This window comes from Cryptomeria japonica, unplaced genomic scaffold, assembly GCF_030272615.1.
Source record: "Cryptomeria japonica unplaced genomic scaffold, Sugi_1.0 HiC_scaffold_55, whole genome shotgun sequence".
Taxonomy (NCBI): Eukaryota; Viridiplantae; Streptophyta; class Pinopsida; order Cupressales; family Cupressaceae; genus Cryptomeria; species Cryptomeria japonica.
In genome coordinates this window covers 457,198-478,722 of record NW_026728877.1, presented here as the reverse complement: position 1 = coordinate 478,722, position 21,525 = coordinate 457,198, and the positions used below count along the sequence as shown (strand labels likewise).

The following is a 21,525-nucleotide window of genomic DNA, read 5'->3' as shown; positions in this document are numbered from 1 at the left end:
ACAAAAAAAAATGGGACCCGAGGACCAAAATTGGGTTCCCAGGTCGAAGACAGGGCAACCGGACAAGAAACGACCTCTAAGGCTCGAAATGAGTCCCGACGACTAAAACTTGACAAGAAGCACCCATCAGGCACCCAACTCGACACCCATGGGATGCCGACCCACCCGGGCTTCCACCTAGCACACCTTGGCACCCACCCACCCTCGCACCCAACCTCGCACCCAACTTAGCACCTTTGAACCCACATTGGCACTCACCCTGACCCTGGCACCTTGGAACCCACATTGGCACTCACCTTGACCCTGGCACCCACCTTTGCACTCACCTTGGGACCCACCCTGGCTCCCACCTCGGCACCCACCCAGACACCCACCTTGGTTCCTTGGCACCCACCTTGGATCCTTGGCACCCACCCCGACACCCACCTTGGCACGCAACTTGGCTACTTGCCACCCACCTTGGCTCCTTGACGCCCACCCCGACAACCACCCCGTGACCTACCCTGGCTAGGGTTGGTGCACACCCACCCTGGTGCCCACCTTGGCACCCACCCCATGACCCACCTTGGCACGCACCTTAGTACCCACCCCGTTACCCACCCTAGGACCCACCCCGTGACCCACCTTGGCCAGGGTGGGTGCCTTGGTGCGCACAACTTGCCTGGGCTGCACACCAGGGCGGGCTCAAGATGGCACCCGCGTTCCGTTTTTTTCACTATCTTTCAAAACGGAAATTTTAAAATCTCGTTTTTTTTTTTTTTTTGCCTTTTCTGGAAATTAGTGAAGGCAGCGCATCAAAGGTGCGCAATGCTGGTGCGAACCCGGGAGCGCTCCGATGTGTGCTCCAAGGTGCGGCGTGCACGAAGTCCGAGCCCGGCTTGCCCCGGGTGCGCACCTCGCGTGCACCTTCGCCGGGGTGAGCACCTTGGCTGGGTTGCGCGCCCTGGTGCGCACCAAGGAGCGCTCTGAAGTGTGCTCCAAGGTGCGGCGTGCACGAAGTCGGAGCTCGGTTTGCCCCGGGTGTGCACCTCGGGTGCGCACCTCGCGTGCACCTTCGCTGCGGTGGGCACCTTGGCTGGGTTGCGCGCCTTGGTGGGCACCATGCAGTGCACGAAGTCGGAGCCCGGTTTGCCCCGGGCGCGCACCTCCGCCAGGGTGGGCACCTTGGTGCGCACAACTTGCCTGGGCTGCGCACCAGGAAGGGCTCAAGATGGCACCCGCGTTCCGTTTTTTTCACTATCTTTCAGAACGGAAATTTTAAAATATCGTTTTTTTTTGCCTTTTCTGGAAATTAGTGAAGGCAGCGCATCAAAGGTGCGCAACGCTGGTGCGAACCTGGGAGCGCTCCGATGTGTGCTCCAAGGTGCGGCGTGCACGAAGTCGGAGCCCGGTTTGCCCCGGGTGCGCCCTGGTGGGCACCATGGTGCGCACCAAGGAGCGCTCCGAAGTGTGCTCCAAGGTGCGGCCTGCACGAAGTCGGAGCCCGGTTTGCCCCGGGCGTGCACCGCGGGTGGGCACCTTGGTGCGCATGCCTTGCCTGGGCTGCGCACCAGGGCGGGCTCAAGATGGCACCCGCGTTCCGTTTTTTTCACTATCTTTCAAAACGGAAATTTTAAAATCTCATTTTTTTTTGCCTTTTCTGGAAATTAGTGAAGGCAGCGCATCAAAGGTGCGCACCTCGCTGCCCACCACGGTGCGCAACGCCGGTGGGCACCCGGGAGTGCTTCGAAGTGTGCTCCAAGGTGCTGCGTGCACGTTGTCGGAGCCCGGTTTGCCCCGGGTGCGCACCTCGCGTGCACCTTCGTCGGGGTGGGCACCTTGGCTGGGTTTGCCCCGGCTGCGCTCCGAAGCGGGGTTATTGGAGCGCCGCCTCTTTTTTTGTCGGAGCGTTTGGTGGGGTTTCTCGCATTGGCTCTTCCCAGGCCCGGTTGCCACCCTGGCGCGCACGAAGTCGGAAGTAGGGTTAATTGCCCGGGTGCGCACCTTTGCCAGGGTGGGCACCTTACCTGGGCTGTGCACCAGGGCGGGCTCAAGATGGCACCCGCGTTCCGTTTTTTTCACTATCTTTCAAAACGGAAATTTTAAAATCTCCTCTTTTTTTTGCCTTTTCTGGAAATTAGTGAAGGCAGCGCATCAAAGGTGCGCACCTCGCTGCCCACCTTGGTGTGCTCTGAGGTGCGCACCCGGGAGCGCTACGAAGTGTGCTCCAAGGTGCGGCGTGCACGTTGTCGGAGCCCGGTTTGCCCCGGGTGCGCACCTCGCCTGCACCTTGGCCGGGGTGGGCACCCTCGCTGGGTTTGCCCAGGGTGCGCTCCGAAGCGGGGTTACTGGAGCGCCCCCTCTTTTTTTGTCAGAGCGTTTGGTGGGGTTTCTCGCATTGGCTCTTCCCAGGCCCGGTTGTTGGGTGCGCTCCCACCCTGGCGCGCGCGAAGTTGGAAGTTGGGTTAATTGCCCGGGCGCGCACCTTCGCCAGGGTGGGCACCTTGGTGCGCACACCTTGGCTGGGCTGCGCACCAGGGCGGGCTCAAGATGGCACCAGCATTCCCTTTTTCTCACTATCTTTCAAAACGGAAATTTTAAAATCTCGTTTTTTTTTGCCTTTTATGGAAATTAGTGAAGGCATCGCATCAAAGGTGCGCACCTCGCTGCCCACCTTGGTGTGCTCCGAGGTGCCCACCACGGTGCGCTCCGAGGTGCCCACCACGGTGCGCAACGCCGGTGCGAACCCGGGAGCGCCCCGATGTGTGCTCCAAGGTGCGGCGTGCACGAAGCCGGACCCCGGTTTGCCCCGGGTGCGCACCTCGCGTGCACCTTGGTGCGCACACCTTGGCTGGGTTGCGCGGCCTGGTGGGCACCATGGTGCGCACCAAGGAGCGCTCCAAAGTGTGCTCCAAGGTGCGGCGTGCACGAAGTCCTAGCCCGGTTTGCCCCGGGTGCGCACCTTCGCCGCGGTGGGCACCATGGCGTGCACGAAGTCGGAGCCCGGTTTGCCCCGGGTGCGCACCTCGCGTGCACCTTCGCCGGGGTGGGCACCTCGGCTGGGTTGCGCGCCCTGGTGCGCACCAAGGAGCGCTCCGAAGTGTGCTCCAAGGTGCGGCGTGCACGAAGTCGGAGCCCGGTTTGCCCCGGGTGCGCACCTTCGCCGCGGTGGGCACCCTGGTGCGCACCATGGCGTGCACGAAGTCGGAGCCCGGTTTGCCCCGGGTGCGCACCTCGCGTGCACCTTCGGCGGGGTTGCGCGCCCTGGTGCGCACCAAGGAGCGCTCCGAAGTGTGCTCCAAGGTGCGGCGTGCACGAAGTCGGAGCCCGGTTTGCCCCGGGTGCGCACCTCGCGTGCACCTTCGGCGGGGTTGCGCGCCCTGGTGGGCACCATGGTGCGCACCAAGGAGCGCTCCGAAGTGTGCTCCAAGGTGCGGCGTGCACGAAGTCGGAGCCCGGTTTGCCCCGGGTGCGCACCTCGCGTGCACCTTCGCCGCGGTGGGCACCATGGCGTGCACGAAGTCGGAGCCCGGTTTGCCCCGGGTGCGCACCTCGCGTGCACCTTCGCCGGGGTGGGCACCTCGGCTGGGTTGCGCGCCCTGGTGCGCACCAAGGAGCGCTCCGAAGTGTGCTCCAAGGTGCGGCGTGCACGAAGTCGGAGCCCGGTTTGCCCCGGGTGCGCACCTCGCGTGCACCTTCGCCGCGGTGGGCACCATGGCGTGCACGAAGTCGGAGCCCGGTTTGCCCCGGGTGCGCACCCCGCGTGCACCTTCGCCGGGGTGGGCACCTCGGCTGGGTTGCGCGCCCTGGTGCGCACCAAGGAGCGCTCCGAAGTGTGCTCCAAGGTGCGGCGTGCACGAAGTCGGAGCCCGGTTTGCCCCGGGTGCGCACCTCGCGTGCACCTTCGCCGCGGTGGGCACCTTGGCTGGGTTGGGCACCATTGAGCGCTCCGAAGTGTGCTCCAAGGTGCGCACCATGGCCCTCCAAGGTGCGCAGCATGGCGTGCACGAAGTCGGAGCCCGGTTTGCCCCGGGTGCGCACCTCGCGTGCACCTTCGCCAGGGTGGGCACCTCGGTGCGCACACCTTCTCAATGTTTTCTTGCCTTTTCTGGAAATTGGTGAAGGCAGCGCATCAAAGGTGCGCACCTCGGTGTGCTCCGAGGTGCGAACCCGAGAGCGCTCCGAGGTGCCCACGAAGTCGAAAGTCGGGTTAATTGCATTGTTTTCCCCGGGTGCGCTCCGAGGTGCGCAACATCGGTGCGCACCAAGGAGGGCTCCGAAGTGTGCTCCAAGGTGCGCACGATTCGGAGCTCGGTTTGCCCGGGGTGCGCACACCTTGGCTGGGTTGCGCACCCTTTGTGCGCTCCAAGGTGCGCACGAAGTCGGAGCTCGGTTTGCCCCGGGTGCGCACCTTCGCCAGGGTGCGCACCTTGATGCGCACGCCTTGGCTGGGCTGCGCACCTTGGTGGGCGCCATGGTGCGCACCTTTCGTGCGCTCCAAGGTGCGCACGAAGTCGGAGCTCGGTTTGCCCCGGGTGCGCACCTTGGTGGGCGCCATGGTGCACTCCGAGGTGCCCAAGATTGGTGCGCACCAAGGAGCGCTCCGAAGTGCGCTCCAAGGTGCGCAGGTGCGCGCGAAGTCGAAAGTTGGGTTAATTGTCCGGTTTGCCTCGGGTGCGCACCTTGCGTGCACCTTCGCCAGGGTGGGCGCCTTGGTGCGCACACCTTGGCTGGGCTGCGCACCCGGGCGCGCACACCTTGGCACCCGCGTTTCCTTCATTTTAAATTTTTTTTTTTTACAATCTCTCAAGTGGGAAATTCTATAATCTCAACTTTTTTTGCCTTTTCAGGAAACTTTTGAATGGAGCGCATCATTGGTGCGCTCCGAAGTGTGCTCCAAGGTGCGCACCTCTGGTGTGCTCCAAAGCTCTCTCCAGCTGCGTGCACCTGCCCCGGCCGCGCACCCGGCCCCGCCCAGCTTCGCTCACCTGTCCCGGGCGTCTGGTGCGGAACCTTAGAGTAAGAAACATCACCGTGCACCTTGGCCAACGTGCGCGACTCGACCGAGCGCGCACTGGCCGAGGTGCACACCGATTTCACCTGGGTGCGCGCGCAGCACCTCGGGCGCACCGGGGTGCGCGCACAACGCCCGGGTTGCACCGTGGCCTGTGTGCTCGGGGCGCCTCGGGTGCGCGCTCGGTGTCGCCCCCGCGCGCGCGGTAGTGCGGGCAGCGCACCCCGGCCCGGCCCGGCCCCGACGAGAACGCAAACGGGCAAAAGGTTTATTCAAATAGCATTGCGACGCCCGGCGAAAAACTAAGAAAGGGTGCAACACCGGGACTTCCCGGGAGGTCACCCATCCCAGTACTACTCCGGCCCAAGCGCGCTTAACTGCGGAGTTCTGATGGGATCCGGTGCACTAACGCTGGTATGATCGCACCCGTTATGAGCTTGTCGCAGTGTGTACTTAGCAAACCGCGACCCACGTGCGAATCCACCCCGGCCACCCACCCCCGTCGAGGTGCACACCCTCCCTCGCGAAGTGCGCCCCGTTCGCCAAGTGTGAGCCCTGCCCGGGTGCGCGCACCTTGCTAGGGCATCGGGTGTGCACCCGGCCCGGCCTACGTGCGTGCACCTGGACGGGGCGTCGTGTGCGTGCAGTGTCCCGTCTGCAACGCGGTGCCCACACACCACCTCGGGCGCAACGACCTGCGCTCACATGTGGGCCGAGTGCACCTTGGTGCATGTTCGGGGCGCCTCGGGTGCACGCTCGATCTTGCCCCGGTGCACCAAGGCGCTCGGTTTGCCCCGGGTGCGCACTTGGTGCAAGGTGGGCACCCAAAATAGGGATCAAGCACCAAAACACAAGTTTCGGGATGCAAAATGGGACCCAAGGACCACAAATGCGTTCCAAGACCCATGATGGGTCCACGAGAACAAAAATGTGTTCCGAGACTTAATAAACAAATATTGGGTTTTAGGAGAAGAAACATGCTCTGATGCCCAAAACGAGAATCGACCCCGAAAAGGCCACAGGCCAAAAGTGGGATGCGAGACAAAAAAAAATGGGACCCGAGGACCAAAATTGGGTTCCCAGGTCGAAGACAGGGCAACCGGACAAGAAACGACCTCTAAGGCTCGAAATGAGTCCCGACGACTAAAACTTGACAAGAAGCACCCATCAGGCACCCAACTCGACACCCATGGGATGCCGACCCACCCGGGCTTCCACCTAGCACACCTTGGCACCCACCCACCCTCGCACCCAACCTCGCACCCAACTTAGCACCTTTGAACCCACATTGGCACTCACCCTGACCCTGGCACCTTGGAACCCACATTGGCACTCACCTTGACCCTGGCACCCACCTTTGCACTCACCTTGGGACCCACCCTGGCTCCCACCTCGGCACCCACCCAGACACCCACCTTGGTTCCTTGGCACCCACCTTGGATCCTTGGCACCCACCCCGACACCCACCTTGGCACGCAACTTGGCTACTTGCCACCCACCTTGGCTCCTTGACGCCCACCCCGACAACCACCCCGTGACCTACCCTGGCTAGGGTTGGTGCACACCCACCCTGGTGCCCACCTTGGCACCCACCCCATGACCCACCTTGGCACGCACCTTAGTACCCACCCCGTTACCCACCCTAGGACCCACCCCGTGACCCACCTTGGCCAGGGTGGGTGCCTTGGTGCGCACAACTTGCCTGGGCTGCACACCAGGGCGGGCTCAAGATGGCACCCGCGTTCCGTTTTTTTCACTATCTTTCAAAACGGAAATTTTAAAATCTCGTTTTTTTTTTTTTTTTGCCTTTTCTGGAAATTAGTGAAGGCAGCGCATCAAAGGTGCGCAATGCTGGTGCGAACCCGGGAGCGCTCCGATGTGTGCTCCAAGGTGCGGCGTGCACGAAGTCCGAGCCCGGCTTGCCCCGGGTGCGCACCTCGCGTGCACCTTCGCCGGGGTGAGCACCTTGGCTGGGTTGCGCGCCCTGGTGCGCACCAAGGAGCGCTCTGAAGTGTGCTCCAAGGTGCGGCGTGCACGAAGTCGGAGCTCGGTTTGCCCCGGGTGTGCACCTCGGGTGCGCACCTCGCGTGCACCTTCGCTGCGGTGGGCACCTTGGCTGGGTTGCGCGCCTTGGTGGGCACCATGCAGTGCACGAAGTCGGAGCCCGGTTTGCCCCGGGCGCGCACCTCCGCCAGGGTGGGCACCTTGGTGCGCACAACTTGCCTGGGCTGCGCACCAGGAAGGGCTCAAGATGGCACCCGCGTTCCGTTTTTTTCACTATCTTTCAGAACGGAAATTTTAAAATATCGTTTTTTTTTGCCTTTTCTGGAAATTAGTGAAGGCAGCGCATCAAAGGTGCGCAACGCTGGTGCGAACCTGGGAGCGCTCCGATGTGTGCTCCAAGGTGCGGCGTGCACGAAGTCGGAGCCCGGTTTGCCCCGGGTGCGCCCTGGTGGGCACCATGGTGCGCACCAAGGAGCGCTCCGAAGTGTGCTCCAAGGTGCGGCCTGCACGAAGTCGGAGCCCGGTTTGCCCCGGGCGTGCACCGCGGGTGGGCACCTTGGTGCGCATGCCTTGCCTGGGCTGCGCACCAGGGCGGGCTCAAGATGGCACCCGCGTTCCGTTTTTTTCACTATCTTTCAAAACGGAAATTTTAAAATCTCATTTTTTTTTGCCTTTTCTGGAAATTAGTGAAGGCAGCGCATCAAAGGTGCGCACCTCGCTGCCCACCACGGTGCGCAACGCCGGTGGGCACCCGGGAGTGCTTCGAAGTGTGCTCCAAGGTGCTGCGTGCACGTTGTCGGAGCCCGGTTTGCCCCGGGTGCGCACCTCGCGTGCACCTTCGTCGGGGTGGGCACCTTGGCTGGGTTTGCCCCGGCTGCGCTCCGAAGCGGGGTTATTGGAGCGCCGCCTCTTTTTTTGTCGGAGCGTTTGGTGGGGTTTCTCGCATTGGCTCTTCCCAGGCCCGGTTGCCACCCTGGCGCGCACGAAGTCGGAAGTAGGGTTAATTGCCCGGGTGCGCACCTTTGCCAGGGTGGGCACCTTACCTGGGCTGTGCACCAGGGCGGGCTCAAGATGGCACCCGCGTTCCGTTTTTTTCACTATCTTTCAAAACGGAAATTTTAAAATCTCCTCTTTTTTTTGCCTTTTCTGGAAATTAGTGAAGGCAGCGCATCAAAGGTGCGCACCTCGCTGCCCACCTTGGTGTGCTCTGAGGTGCGCACCCGGGAGCGCTACGAAGTGTGCTCCAAGGTGCGGCGTGCACGTTGTCGGAGCCCGGTTTGCCCCGGGTGCGCACCTCGCCTGCACCTTGGCCGGGGTGGGCACCCTCGCTGGGTTTGCCCAGGGTGCGCTCCGAAGCGGGGTTACTGGAGCGCCCCCTCTTTTTTTGTCAGAGCGTTTGGTGGGGTTTCTCGCATTGGCTCTTCCCAGGCCCGGTTGTTGGGTGCGCTCCCACCCTGGCGCGCGCGAAGTTGGAAGTTGGGTTAATTGCCCGGGCGCGCACCTTCGCCAGGGTGGGCACCTTGGTGCGCACACCTTGGCTGGGCTGCGCACCAGGGCGGGCTCAAGATGGCACCAGCATTCCCTTTTTCTCACTATCTTTCAAAACGGAAATTTTAAAATCTCGTTTTTTTTTGCCTTTTATGGAAATTAGTGAAGGCATCGCATCAAAGGTGCGCACCTCGCTGCCCACCTTGGTGTGCTCCGAGGTGCCCACCACGGTGCGCTCCGAGGTGCCCACCACGGTGCGCAACGCCGGTGCGAACCCGGGAGCGCCCCGATGTGTGCTCCAAGGTGCGGCGTGCACGAAGCCGGACCCCGGTTTGCCCCGGGTGCGCACCTCGCGTGCACCTTGGTGCGCACACCTTGGCTGGGTTGCGCGGCCTGGTGGGCACCATGGTGCGCACCAAGGAGCGCTCCAAAGTGTGCTCCAAGGTGCGGCGTGCACGAAGTCCTAGCCCGGTTTGCCCCGGGTGCGCACCTTCGCCGCGGTGGGCACCATGGCGTGCACGAAGTCGGAGCCCGGTTTGCCCCGGGTGCGCACCTCGCGTGCACCTTCGCCGGGGTGGGCACCTCGGCTGGGTTGCGCGCCCTGGTGCGCACCAAGGAGCGCTCCGAAGTGTGCTCCAAGGTGCGGCGTGCACGAAGTCGGAGCCCGGTTTGCCCCGGGTGCGCACCTTCGCCGCGGTGGGCACCCTGGTGCGCACCATGGCGTGCACGAAGTCGGAGCCCGGTTTGCCCCGGGTGCGCACCTCGCGTGCACCTTCGGCGGGGTTGCGCGCCCTGGTGCGCACCAAGGAGCGCTCCGAAGTGTGCTCCAAGGTGCGGCGTGCACGAAGTCGGAGCCCGGTTTGCCCCGGGTGCGCACCTCGCGTGCACCTTCGGCGGGGTTGCGCGCCCTGGTGGGCACCATGGTGCGCACCAAGGAGCGCTCCGAAGTGTGCTCCAAGGTGCGGCGTGCACGAAGTCGGAGCCCGGTTTGCCCCGGGTGCGCACCTCGCGTGCACCTTCGCCGCGGTGGGCACCATGGCGTGCACGAAGTCGGAGCCCGGTTTGCCCCGGGTGCGCACCTCGCGTGCACCTTCGCCGGGGTGGGCACCTCGGCTGGGTTGCGCGCCCTGGTGCGCACCAAGGAGCGCTCCGAAGTGTGCTCCAAGGTGCGGCGTGCACGAAGTCGGAGCCCGGTTTGCCCCGGGTGCGCACCTCGCGTGCACCTTCGCCGCGGTGGGCACCATGGCGTGCACGAAGTCGGAGCCCGGTTTGCCCCGGGTGCGCACCCCGCGTGCACCTTCGCCGGGGTGGGCACCTCGGCTGGGTTGCGCGCCCTGGTGCGCACCAAGGAGCGCTCCGAAGTGTGCTCCAAGGTGCGGCGTGCACGAAGTCGGAGCCCGGTTTGCCCCGGGTGCGCACCTCGCGTGCACCTTCGCCGCGGTGGGCACCTTGGCTGGGTTGGGCACCATTGAGCGCTCCGAAGTGTGCTCCAAGGTGCGCACCATGGCCCTCCAAGGTGCGCAGCATGGCGTGCACGAAGTCGGAGCCCGGTTTGCCCCGGGTGCGCACCTCGCGTGCACCTTCGCCAGGGTGGGCACCTCGGTGCGCACACCTTCTCAATGTTTTCTTGCCTTTTCTGGAAATTGGTGAAGGCAGCGCATCAAAGGTGCGCACCTCGGTGTGCTCCGAGGTGCGAACCCGAGAGCGCTCCGAGGTGCCCACGAAGTCGAAAGTCGGGTTAATTGCATTGTTTTCCCCGGGTGCGCTCCGAGGTGCGCAACATCGGTGCGCACCAAGGAGGGCTCCGAAGTGTGCTCCAAGGTGCGCACGATTCGGAGCTCGGTTTGCCCGGGGTGCGCACACCTTGGCTGGGTTGCGCACCCTTTGTGCGCTCCAAGGTGCGCACGAAGTCGGAGCTCGGTTTGCCCCGGGTGCGCACCTTCGCCAGGGTGCGCACCTTGATGCGCACGCCTTGGCTGGGCTGCGCACCTTGGTGGGCGCCATGGTGCGCACCTTTCGTGCGCTCCAAGGTGCGCACGAAGTCGGAGCTCGGTTTGCCCCGGGTGCGCACCTTGGTGGGCGCCATGGTGCACTCCGAGGTGCCCAAGATTGGTGCGCACCAAGGAGCGCTCCGAAGTGCGCTCCAAGGTGCGCAGGTGCGCGCGAAGTCGAAAGTTGGGTTAATTGTCCGGTTTGCCTCGGGTGCGCACCTTGCGTGCACCTTCGCCAGGGTGGGCGCCTTGGTGCGCACACCTTGGCTGGGCTGCGCACCCGGGCGCGCACACCTTGGCACCCGCGTTTCCTTCATTTTAAATTTTTTTTTTTTACAATCTCTCAAGTGGGAAATTCTATAATCTCAACTTTTTTTGCCTTTTCAGGAAACTTTTGAATGGAGCGCATCATTGGTGCGCTCCGAAGTGTGCTCCAAGGTGCGCACCTCTGGTGTGCTCCAAAGCTCTCTCCAGCTGCGTGCACCTGCCCCGGCCGCGCACCCGGCCCCGCCCAGCTTCGCTCACCTGTCCCGGGCGTCTGGTGCGGAACATTAGATTAAGAAACATCACCGTGCACCTTGGCCAACGTGCGCGACTCGACCGAGCGCGCACTGGCCGAGGTGCACACCGATTTCACCTGGGTGCGCGCGCAGCACCTCGGGCGCACCGGGGTGCGCGCACAACGCCCGGGTTGCACCGTGGCCTGTGTGCTCGGGGCGCCTCGGGTGCGCGCTCGGTGTCGCCCCCGCGCGCGCGGTAGTGCGGGCAGCGCACCCCGGCCCGGCCCGGCCCCGACGAGAACGCAAACGGGCAAAAGGTTTATTCAAATAGCATTGCGACGCCCGACGAAAAACTAAGAAAGGGTGCAACACCGGGACTTCCCGGGAGGTCACCCATCCCAGTACTACTCCGGCCCAAGCGCGCTTAACTGCGGAGTTCTGATGGGATCCGGTGCACTAACGCTGGTATGATCGCACCCGTTATGAGCTTGTCGCAGTGTGTACTTAGCAAACCGCGACCCACGTGCGAATCCACCCCGGCCACCCACCCCCGTCGAGGTGCACACCCTCCCTCGCGAAGTGCGCCCCGTTCGCCAAGTGTGAGCCCTGCCCGGGTGCGCGCACCTTGCTAGGGCGTCGGGTGTGCACCCGGCCCGGCCTACGTGCGTGCACCTGGACGGGGCGTCGTGTGCGTGCAGTGTCCCGTCTGCAACGCGGTGCCCACACACCACCTCGGGCGCAACGACCTGCGCTCACATGTGGGCCGAGTGCACCTTGGTGCATGTTCGGGGCGCCTCGGGTGCACGCTCGATCTTGCCCCGGTGCACCAAGGCGCTCGGTTTGCCCCGGGTGCGCACTTGGTGCAAGGTGGGCACCCAAAATAGGGATCAAGCACCAAAACACAAGTTTCGGGATGCAAAATGGGACCCAAGGACCACAAATGCGTTCCAAGACCCATGATGGGTCCACGAGAACAAAAATGTGTTCCGAGACTTAATAAACAAATATTGGGTTTTAGGAGAAGAAACATGCTCTGATGCCCAAAACGAGAATCGACCCCGAAAAGGCCACAGGCCAAAAGTGGGATGCGAGACAAAAAAAAATGGGACCCGAGGACCAAAATTGGGTTCCCAGGTCGAAGACAGGGCAACCGGACAAGAAACGACCTCTAAGGCTCGAAATGAGTCCCGACGACTAAAACTTGACAAGAAGCACCCATCAGGCACCCAACTCGACACCCATGGGATGCCGACCCACCCGGGCTTCCACCTAGCACACCTTGGCACCCACCCACCCTCGCACCCAACCTCGCACCCAACTTAGCACCTTTGAACCCACATTGGCACTCACCCTGACCCTGGCACCTTGGAACCCACATTGGCACTCACCTTGACCCTGGCACCCACCTTTGCACTCACCTTGGGACCCACCCTGGCTCCCACCTCGGCACCCACCCAGACACCCACCTTGGTTCCTTGGCACCCACCTTGGATCCTTGGCACCCACCCCGACACCCACCTTGGCACGCAACTTGGCTACTTGCCACCCACCTTGGCTCCTTGACGCCCACCCCGACAACCACCCCGTGACCTACCCTGGCTAGGGTTGGTGCACACCCACCCTGGTGCCCACCTTGGCACCCACCCCATGACCCACCTTGGCACGCACCTTAGTACCCACCCCGTTACCCACCCTAGGACCCACCCCGTGACCCACCTTGGCCAGGGTGGGTGCCTTGGTGCGCACAACTTGCCTGGGCTGCACACCAGGGCGGGCTCAAGATGGCACCCGCGTTCCGTTTTTTTCACTATCTTTCAAAACGGAAATTTTAAAATCTCGTTTTTTTTTTTTTTTTGCCTTTTCTGGAAATTAGTGAAGGCAGCGCATCAAAGGTGCGCAATGCTGGTGCGAACCCGGGAGCGCTCCGATGTGTGCTCCAAGGTGCGGCGTGCACGAAGTCCGAGCCCGGCTTGCCCCGGGTGCGCACCTCGCGTGCACCTTCGCCGGGGTGAGCACCTTGGCTGGGTTGCGCGCCCTGGTGCGCACCAAGGAGCGCTCTGAAGTGTGCTCCAAGGTGCGGCGTGCACGAAGTCGGAGCTCGGTTTGCCCCGGGTGTGCACCTCGGGTGCGCACCTCGCGTGCACCTTCGCTGCGGTGGGCACCTTGGCTGGGTTGCGCGCCTTGGTGGGCACCATGCAGTGCACGAAGTCGGAGCCCGGTTTGCCCCGGGCGCGCACCTCCGCCAGGGTGGGCACCTTGGTGCGCACAACTTGCCTGGGCTGCGCACCAGGAAGGGCTCAAGATGGCACCCGCGTTCCGTTTTTTTCACTATCTTTCAGAACGGAAATTTTAAAATATCGTTTTTTTTTGCCTTTTCTGGAAATTAGTGAAGGCAGCGCATCAAAGGTGCGCAACGCTGGTGCGAACCTGGGAGCGCTCCGATGTGTGCTCCAAGGTGCGGCGTGCACGAAGTCGGAGCCCGGTTTGCCCCGGGTGCGCCCTGGTGGGCACCATGGTGCGCACCAAGGAGCGCTCCGAAGTGTGCTCCAAGGTGCGGCCTGCACGAAGTCGGAGCCCGGTTTGCCCCGGGCGTGCACCGCGGGTGGGCACCTTGGTGCGCATGCCTTGCCTGGGCTGCGCACCAGGGCGGGCTCAAGATGGCACCCGCGTTCCGTTTTTTTCACTATCTTTCAAAACGGAAATTTTAAAATCTCATTTTTTTTTGCCTTTTCTGGAAATTAGTGAAGGCAGCGCATCAAAGGTGCGCACCTCGCTGCCCACCACGGTGCGCAACGCCGGTGGGCACCCGGGAGTGCTTCGAAGTGTGCTCCAAGGTGCTGCGTGCACGTTGTCGGAGCCCGGTTTGCCCCGGGTGCGCACCTCGCGTGCACCTTCGTCGGGGTGGGCACCTTGGCTGGGTTTGCCCCGGCTGCGCTCCGAAGCGGGGTTATTGGAGCGCCGCCTCTTTTTTTGTCGGAGCGTTTGGTGGGGTTTCTCGCATTGGCTCTTCCCAGGCCCGGTTGCCACCCTGGCGCGCACGAAGTCGGAAGTAGGGTTAATTGCCCGGGTGCGCACCTTTGCCAGGGTGGGCACCTTACCTGGGCTGTGCACCTGGGCGGGCTCAAGATGGCACCCGCGTTCCGTTTTTTTCACTATCTTTCAAAACGGAAATTTTAAAATCTCCTCTTTTTTTTGCCTTTTCTGGAAATTAGTGAAGGCAGCGCATCAAAGGTGCGCACCTCGCTGCCCACCTTGGTGTGCTCTGAGGTGCGCACCCGGGAGCGCTACGAAGTGTGCTCCAAGGTGCGGCGTGCACGTTGTCGGAGCCCGGTTTGCCCCGGGTGCGCACCTCGCCTGCACCTTGGCCGGGGTGGGCACCCTGGCTGGGTTTGCCCAGGGTGCGCTCCGAAGCGGGGTTACTGGAGCGCCCCCTCTTTTTTTGTCAGAGCGTTTGGTGGGGTTTCTCGCATTGGCTCTTCCCAGGCCCGGTTGTTGGGTGCGCTCCCACCCTGGCGCGCGCGAAGTTGGAAGTTGGGTTAATTGCCCGGGCGCGCACCTTCGCCAGGGTGGGCACCTTGGTGCGCACACCTTGGCTGGGCTGCGCACCAGGGCGGGCTCAAGATGGCACCAGCATTCCCTTTTTCTCACTATCTTTCAAAACGGAAATTTTAAAATCTCGTTTTCTTTTGCCTTTTATGGAAATTAGTGAAGGCATCGCATCAAAGGTGCGCACCTCGCTGCCCACCTTGGTGTGCTCCGAGGTGCCCACCACGGTGCGCTCCGAGGTGCCCACCACGGTGCGCAACGCCGGTGCGAACCCGGGAGCGCCCCGATGTGTGCTCCAAGGTGCGGCGTGCACGAAGCCGGACCCCGGTTTGCCCCGGGTGCGCACCTCGCGTGCACCTTGGTGCGCACACCTTGGCTGGGTTGCGCGGCCTGGTGGGCACCATGGTGCGCACCAAGGAGCGCTCCGAAGTGTGCTCCAAGGTGCGGCGTGCACGAAGTCCTAGCCCGGTTTGCCCCGGGTGCGCACCTTCGCCGCGGTGGGCACCATGGCGTGCACGAAGTCGGAGCCCGGTTTGCCCCGGGTGCGCACCTCGCGTGCACCTTCGCCGGGGTGGGCACCTCGGCTGGGTTGCGCGCCCTGGTGCGCACCAAGGAGCGCTCCGAAGTGTGCTCCAAGGTGCGGCGTGCACGAAGTCGGAGCCCGGTTTGCCCCGGGTGCGCACCTTCGCCGCGGTGGGCACCCTGGTGCGCACCATGGCGTGCACGAAGTCGGAGCCCGGTTTGCCCCGGGTGCGCACCTCGCGTGCACCTTCGGCGGGGTTGCGCGCCCTGGTGCGCACCAAGGAGCGCTCCGAAGTGTGCTCCAAGGTGCGGCGTGCACGAAGTCGGAGCCCGGTTTGCCCCGGGTGTGCACCTCGCGTGCACCTTCGGCGGGGTTGCGCGCCCTGGTGGGCACCATGGTGCGCACCAAGGAGCGCTCCGAAGTGTGCTCCAAGGTGCGGCGTGCACGAAGTCGGAGCCCGGTTTGCCCCGGGTGCGCACCTCGCGTGCACCTTCGCCGCGGTGGGCACCATGGCGTGCACGAAGTCGGAGCCCGGTTTGCCCCGGGTGCGCACCTCGCGTGCACCTTCGCCGGGGTGGGCACCTCGGCTGGGTTGCGCGCCCTGGTGCGCACCAAGGAGCGCTCCGAAGTGTGCTCCAAGGTGCGGCGTGCACGAAGTCGGAGCCCGGTTTGCCCCGGGTGCGCACCTCGCGTGCACCTTCGCCGCGGTGGGCACCATGGCGTGCACGAAGTCGGAGCCCGGTTTGCCTCGGGTGCGCACCCCGCGTGCACCTTCGCCGGGGTGGGCACCTCGGCTGGGTTGCGCGCCCTGGTGCGCACCAAGGAGCGCTCCGAAGTGTGCTCCAAGGTGCGGCGTGCACGAAGTCGGAGCCCGGTTTGCCCCGGGTGCGCACCTCGCGTGCACCTTCGCCGCGGTGGGCACCTTGGCTGGGTTGGGCACCATTGAGCGCTCCGAAGTGTGCTCCAAGGTGCGCACCATGGCCCTCCAAGGTGCGCAGCATGGCGTGCACGAAGTCGGAGCCCGGTTTGCCCCGGGTGCGCACCTCGCGTGCACCTTCGCCAGGGTGGGCACCTCGGTGCGCACACCTTCTCAATGTTTTCTTGCCTTTTCTGGAAATTGGTGAAGGCAGCGCATCAAAGGTGCGCACCTCGGTGTGCTCCGAGGTGCGAACCCGAGAGCGCTCCGAGGTGCCCACGAAGTCGAAAGTCGGGTTAATTGCATTGTTTTCCCCGGGTGCGCTCCGAGGTGCGCAACATCGGTGCGCACCAAGGAGGGCTCCGAAGTGTGCTCCAAGGTGCGCACGATTCGGAGCTCGGTTTGCCCGGGGTGCGCACACCTTGGCTGGGTTGCGCACCCTTTGTGCGCTCCAAGGTGCGCACGAAGTCGGAGCTCGGTTTGCCCCGGGTGCGCACCTTCGCCAGGGTGCGCACCTTGATGCGCACGCCTTGGCTGGGCTGCGCACCTTGGTGGGCGCCATGGTGCGCACCTTTCGTGCGCTCCAAGGTGCGCACGAAGTCGGAGCTCGGTTTGCCCCGGGTGCGCACCTTGGTGGGCGCCATGGTGCACTCCGAGGTGCCCAAGATTGGTGCGCAACAAGGAGCGCTCCGAAGTGCGCTCCAAGGTGCGCAGGTGCGCGCGAAGTCGAAAGTTGGGTTAATTGTCCGGTTTGCCTCGGGTGCGCACCTTGCGTGCACCTTCGCCAGGGTGGGCGCCTTGGTGCGCACACCTTGGCTGGGCTGCGCACCCGGGCGCGCACACCTTGGCACCCGCGTTTCCTTCATTTTAAATTTTTTTTTTTTACAATCTCTCAAGTGGGAAATTCTATAATCTCAACTTTTTTTGCCTTTTCAGGAAACTTTTGAATGGAGCGCATCATTGGTGCGCTCCGAAGTGTGCTCCAAGGTGCGCACCTCTGGTGTGCTCCAAAGCTCTCTCCAGCTGCGTGCACCTGCCCCGGCCGCGCACCCGGCCCCGCCCAGCTTCGCTCACCTGTCCCGGGCGTCTGGTGCGGAACCTTAGAGTAAGAAACATCACCGTGCACCTTGGCCAACGTGCGCGACTCGACCGAGCGCGCACTGGCCGAGGTGCACACCGATTTCACCTGGGTGCGCGCGCAGCACCTCGGGCGCACCGGGGTGCGCGCACAACGCCCGGGTTGCACCGTGGCCTGTGTGCTCGGGGCGCCTCGGGTGCGCGCTCGGTGTCGCCCCCGCGCGCGCGGTAGTGCGGGCAGCGCACCCCGGCCCGGCCCGGCCCCGACGAGAACGCAAACGGGCAAAAGGTTTATTCAAATAGCATTGCGACGCCCGGCGAAAAACTAAGAAAGGGTGCAACACCGGGACTTCCCGGGAGGTCACCCATCCCAGTACTACTCCGGCCCAAGCGCGCTTAACTGCGGAGTTCTGATGGGATCCGGTGCACTAACGCTGGTATGATCGCACCCGTTATGAGCTTGTCGCAGTGTGTACTTAGCAAACCGCGACCCACGTGCGAATCCACCCCGGCCACCCACCCCCGTCGAGGTGCACACCCTCCCTCGCGAAGTGCGCCCCGTTCGCCAAGTGTGAGCCCTGCCCGGGTGCGCGCACCTTGCTAGGGCGTCGGGTGTGCACCCGGCCCGGCCTACGTGCGTGCACCTGGACGGGGCGTCGTGTGCGTGCAGTGTCCCGTCTGCAACGCGGTGCCCACACACCACCTCGGGCGCAACGACCTGCGCTCACATGTGGGCCGAGTGCACCTTGGTGCATGTTCGGGGCGCCTCGGGTGCACGCTCGATCTTGCCCCGGTGCACCAAGGCGCTCGGTTTGCCCCGGGTGCGCACTTGGTGCAAGGTGGGCACCCAAAATAGGGATCAAGCACCAAAACACAAGTTTCGGGATGCAAAATGGGACCCAAGGACCACAAATGCGTTCCAAGACCCATGATGGGTCCACGAGAACAAAAATGTGTTCCGAGACTTAATAAACAAATATTGGGTTTTAGGAGAAGAAACATGCTCTGATGCCCAAAACGAGAATCGACCCCGAAAAGGCCACAGGCCAAAAGTGGGATGCGAGACAAAAAAAAATGGGACCCGAGGACCAAAATTGGGTTCCCAGGTCGAAGACAGGGCAACCGGACAAGAAACGACCTCTAAGGCTCGAAATGAGTCCCGACGACTAAAACTTGACAAGAAGCACCCATCAGGCACCCAACTCGACACCCATGGGATGCCGACCCACCCGGGCTTCCACCTAGCACACCTTGGCACCCACCCACCCTCGCACCCAACCTCGCACCCAACTTAGCACCTTTGAACCCACATTGGCACTCACCCTGACCCTGGCACCTTGGAACCCACATTGGCACTCACCTTGACCCTGGCACCCACCTTTGCACTCACCTTGGGACCCACCCTGGCTCCCACCTCGGCACCCACCCAGACACCCACCTTGGTTCCTTGGCACCCACCTTGGATCCTTGGCACCCACCCCGACACCCACCTTGGCACGCAACTTGGCTACTTGCCACCCACCTTGGCTCCTTGACGCCCACCCCGACAACCACCCCGTGACCTACCCTGGCTAGGGTTGGTGCACACCCACCCTGGTGCCCACCTTGGCACCCACCCCATGACCCACCTTGGCACGCACCTTAGTACCCACCCTGTTACCCACCCTAGGACCCACCCCGTGACCCACCTTGGCCAGGGTGGGTGCACCCACCCTGGTGCCCACCTTGGCACCCACCCATCCTAGCACCCAGCCTGTGACCGGGCTTGGAACCCAACCTTGCACCCGTCTTGGCCAGTGTGGGTGCGCACCCATCCTGGCACCCACGTTGTGACACACCCTTTAACCCACGCACCCTAGCAGCCACGTTGGCACCCACCTTGGAACACAACCTAGCAACTTGGCACCCACCCCGTGACCCACCTTGGCATCCACCATAGCAGTCGCCCACTTGGCACCCACCTTGGAACCCAAGTTGGCACCCACCTCGGCACCCACCTTGACACTTGTGGACCCACCTTGCCACTCACCCTAGCATCGACCCATCCTAGCACCCACCCTGGCACCTTTGCACCCTAGCACTCACCCATCCTAGCACCTAACCTGTGACCCACCTTGACACTCACCCTCGCACCCACCTTGGAACCCAACCTAGCACCCACCCACCCTGACACCAACCCTAGCACCTACCCACCCTTGCACCCACCCTGTGACCCATCTTGGCACCCACCCATCCTACCACTCAACCTATCACCCACCTTCTCACCCACCTTGGCATCCACCTTAGCACCCACCCACACTGGCACCTTGGCACCCACCTCGGGCAAGGTGGGTGCACACCCACCATGACACCCAATTTAGAACCAACCGAGCATGTTACCCACCTTGGCACCCACATTGCAGCCCACCCTAGTACCCACCCTATGACCCACATTGGCATCCACACCCTAGCACCCAGGCACCTCGACACCCGCCTTGACACGCACCCTAGCACTAAACCTGTGACCCACCTTGGAACTCACCCTAGAACCCACCCACCCTGTGAACCACCTTGGCATCCACCTTAGCACCCACCCACCTTGGCACCCACTCTAGCACTCACCCATCCTAACACCCAACTTGTTACCCACCTTGGCACCCGCCCTCGCGTCCACCTTGAAACCCACCCTAGCACCCACCCACGCAGGAGCCCACCTTGGCACCCAACCTAACACCCACGCATCCTGGCACCCAACTTGTGACCCACCTTGGAACCCACCCTAGTACCCACCTTTGAACCCACTATATCACCAACCCACCTTGGCACCCACCCTATGACCCTCTTTGGAATCCACCCTAGCACGCACCCACCCTGGCACCCACCATGGAGCGCACCCTAGCACCCACCCACCTCGGCACGCACCTCAACACCCACCTTGGTGTGCGCACTGCGCCAACCTCTCAAAGACCCTATGTGGTGCGCTCCAAAGTGTACACCTTTGGTGCGCTCCAAGGTGCGCACCTTTGGTGCACACCGAGGTGCACACCAAAGTGTGCACCGAGGTGAGCACCAAAGTGCACTCCAAGGTGCACACCAAGGCGTGCACCTTTGGTGCGGTCAATGCAAACGAATTCGGAAGTTGGGGTCGATGTCCTAATCGCTGCTGCAGACTACACGTATGAGAATCGGACAAATAGCTTTATATAGGGGAGGTGTTGCGTTTGATGGGTCGACTCCCCTGGTTGTGTGCACTGCACCAACTTCAAAGACCCTGTCTTGTTTAAGAAGTCAAAAGTTGGGGTGGATGTCCTAATCATTGCTGCAGTCTACGCATGTATGAGAATCAGACAAATAGCTTATATAGGGGAGGTGTTGCATTCGGTGGGTTGACTCCCCTGGTTGTGCGCACTGCGCCAACCTCAAAGACCCCGCATAGCAGAAGAAGTCGGAAGTCGGATTTTGGTGAGCACCAAGGCGTGCACCTTTGGTGCGGTCAACGCAGACGAATTCAGAAGTTGGGGTGGATGTCCTAATCGTTGTTGCAGGCTACACATGTATGAGAATCAGACAAATAGCTTATATAGGGGAGGTGTTGGGTTTGATGGGTCAACTCCCTTGGTTGTGCGCATTACGCCAACCTCAAAGACCTTGTTTTCGTTAAGAAGTCAAAAGTTGGGGTCAATGTCCTAATGGCTCCTGTAGGCTACACATGTATGAGAATCGGACAAATAGCTTATATAGGGGAGGTGTTGGGTTTGATGGGTCGACTCCCCTGGTTGTGCGCATTACGTCAACCTCAAAGACCTTGTTTTCGTTAAGAAGTCAAAAGTTGGGGTCGATGTCCTAATTGCTCCTGTAGACTACACATGTATGAGAATCAGACAAATAGCTTATATAGGGGAGGTGTTGGGTTTGATGGGTTGACTCCCCTAGTTGTTCGCATTACACCAACCTCAAAGACCTTGTTTTCGTTTAGAAGCCGAAAGTTGGGGTCGATGTCCTAATTGCTCCTGCAGGCTACGCATGTATGAGAATCAGACAAATAGCTTATATAGGGGAGGTGTTGGGTTTGATGGGTCGACTCCCCTGGTTGTGCGCATTGCGCCAACCTCAAAGACCCTGCATTGCGGATGAAGTCGAAAGTCAGAGTTTGGTGTGCTACAAGGTGTGGTCGAAGGTGCTCACCTAGGTGTGCACCTTTGGAGCGCAGGAAAAGTGCCCTCCAAAAGTGCGCACCTTTGGAGTGCACAAAAGTGCCCTCCAAAAGTGCGCACCTTTGGAGCGCACAAAAGTGCCCTCCAAAAAGTGCCCTCCAAAAGTGCGCACCTTTGGAGCGCACAAAAGTGCCCTCCAAAAAGTGCCCTCCAAAAGTGCGCACCTTTGGAGTGCAGAAAAGTGCCCTCCAAAAAGTGCCCTCCAAAAGTGTGCACCTTTGGAGTGCACAAAAGTGCCCTCCAAAAGTGCGCACCTTTGGAGCGCAGAAAAGTGCCCTCCAAAAAGTGCCCTCC

At 62.4% G+C, this 21,525-nt stretch overlaps 3 non-coding genes across 3 annotated transcripts; all 3 read right to left on the bottom strand.

Moving 5' to 3' along the window:
* Positions 1–5,302: 5,302 nt before the first annotated feature.
* Positions 5,303–5,421, bottom strand: LOC131863094 (5S ribosomal RNA). Its single transcript, XR_009362029.1, has one exon. It is a non-coding gene; the product is annotated as a 5S ribosomal RNA (ribosomal RNA).
* A 5,915-nt stretch (positions 5,422–11,336) lies between these two features.
* LOC131863093 (5S ribosomal RNA) lies at positions 11,337–11,455 on the bottom strand. The gene has a single exon (XR_009362028.1). It is a non-coding gene; the product is annotated as a 5S ribosomal RNA (ribosomal RNA).
* Positions 11,456–17,370: 5,915 nt separating this feature from the next.
* Positions 17,371–17,489, bottom strand: LOC131863092 (5S ribosomal RNA). The gene has a single exon (XR_009362027.1). It is a non-coding gene; the product is annotated as a 5S ribosomal RNA (ribosomal RNA).
* Positions 17,490–21,525: the final 4,036 nt, after the last annotated feature.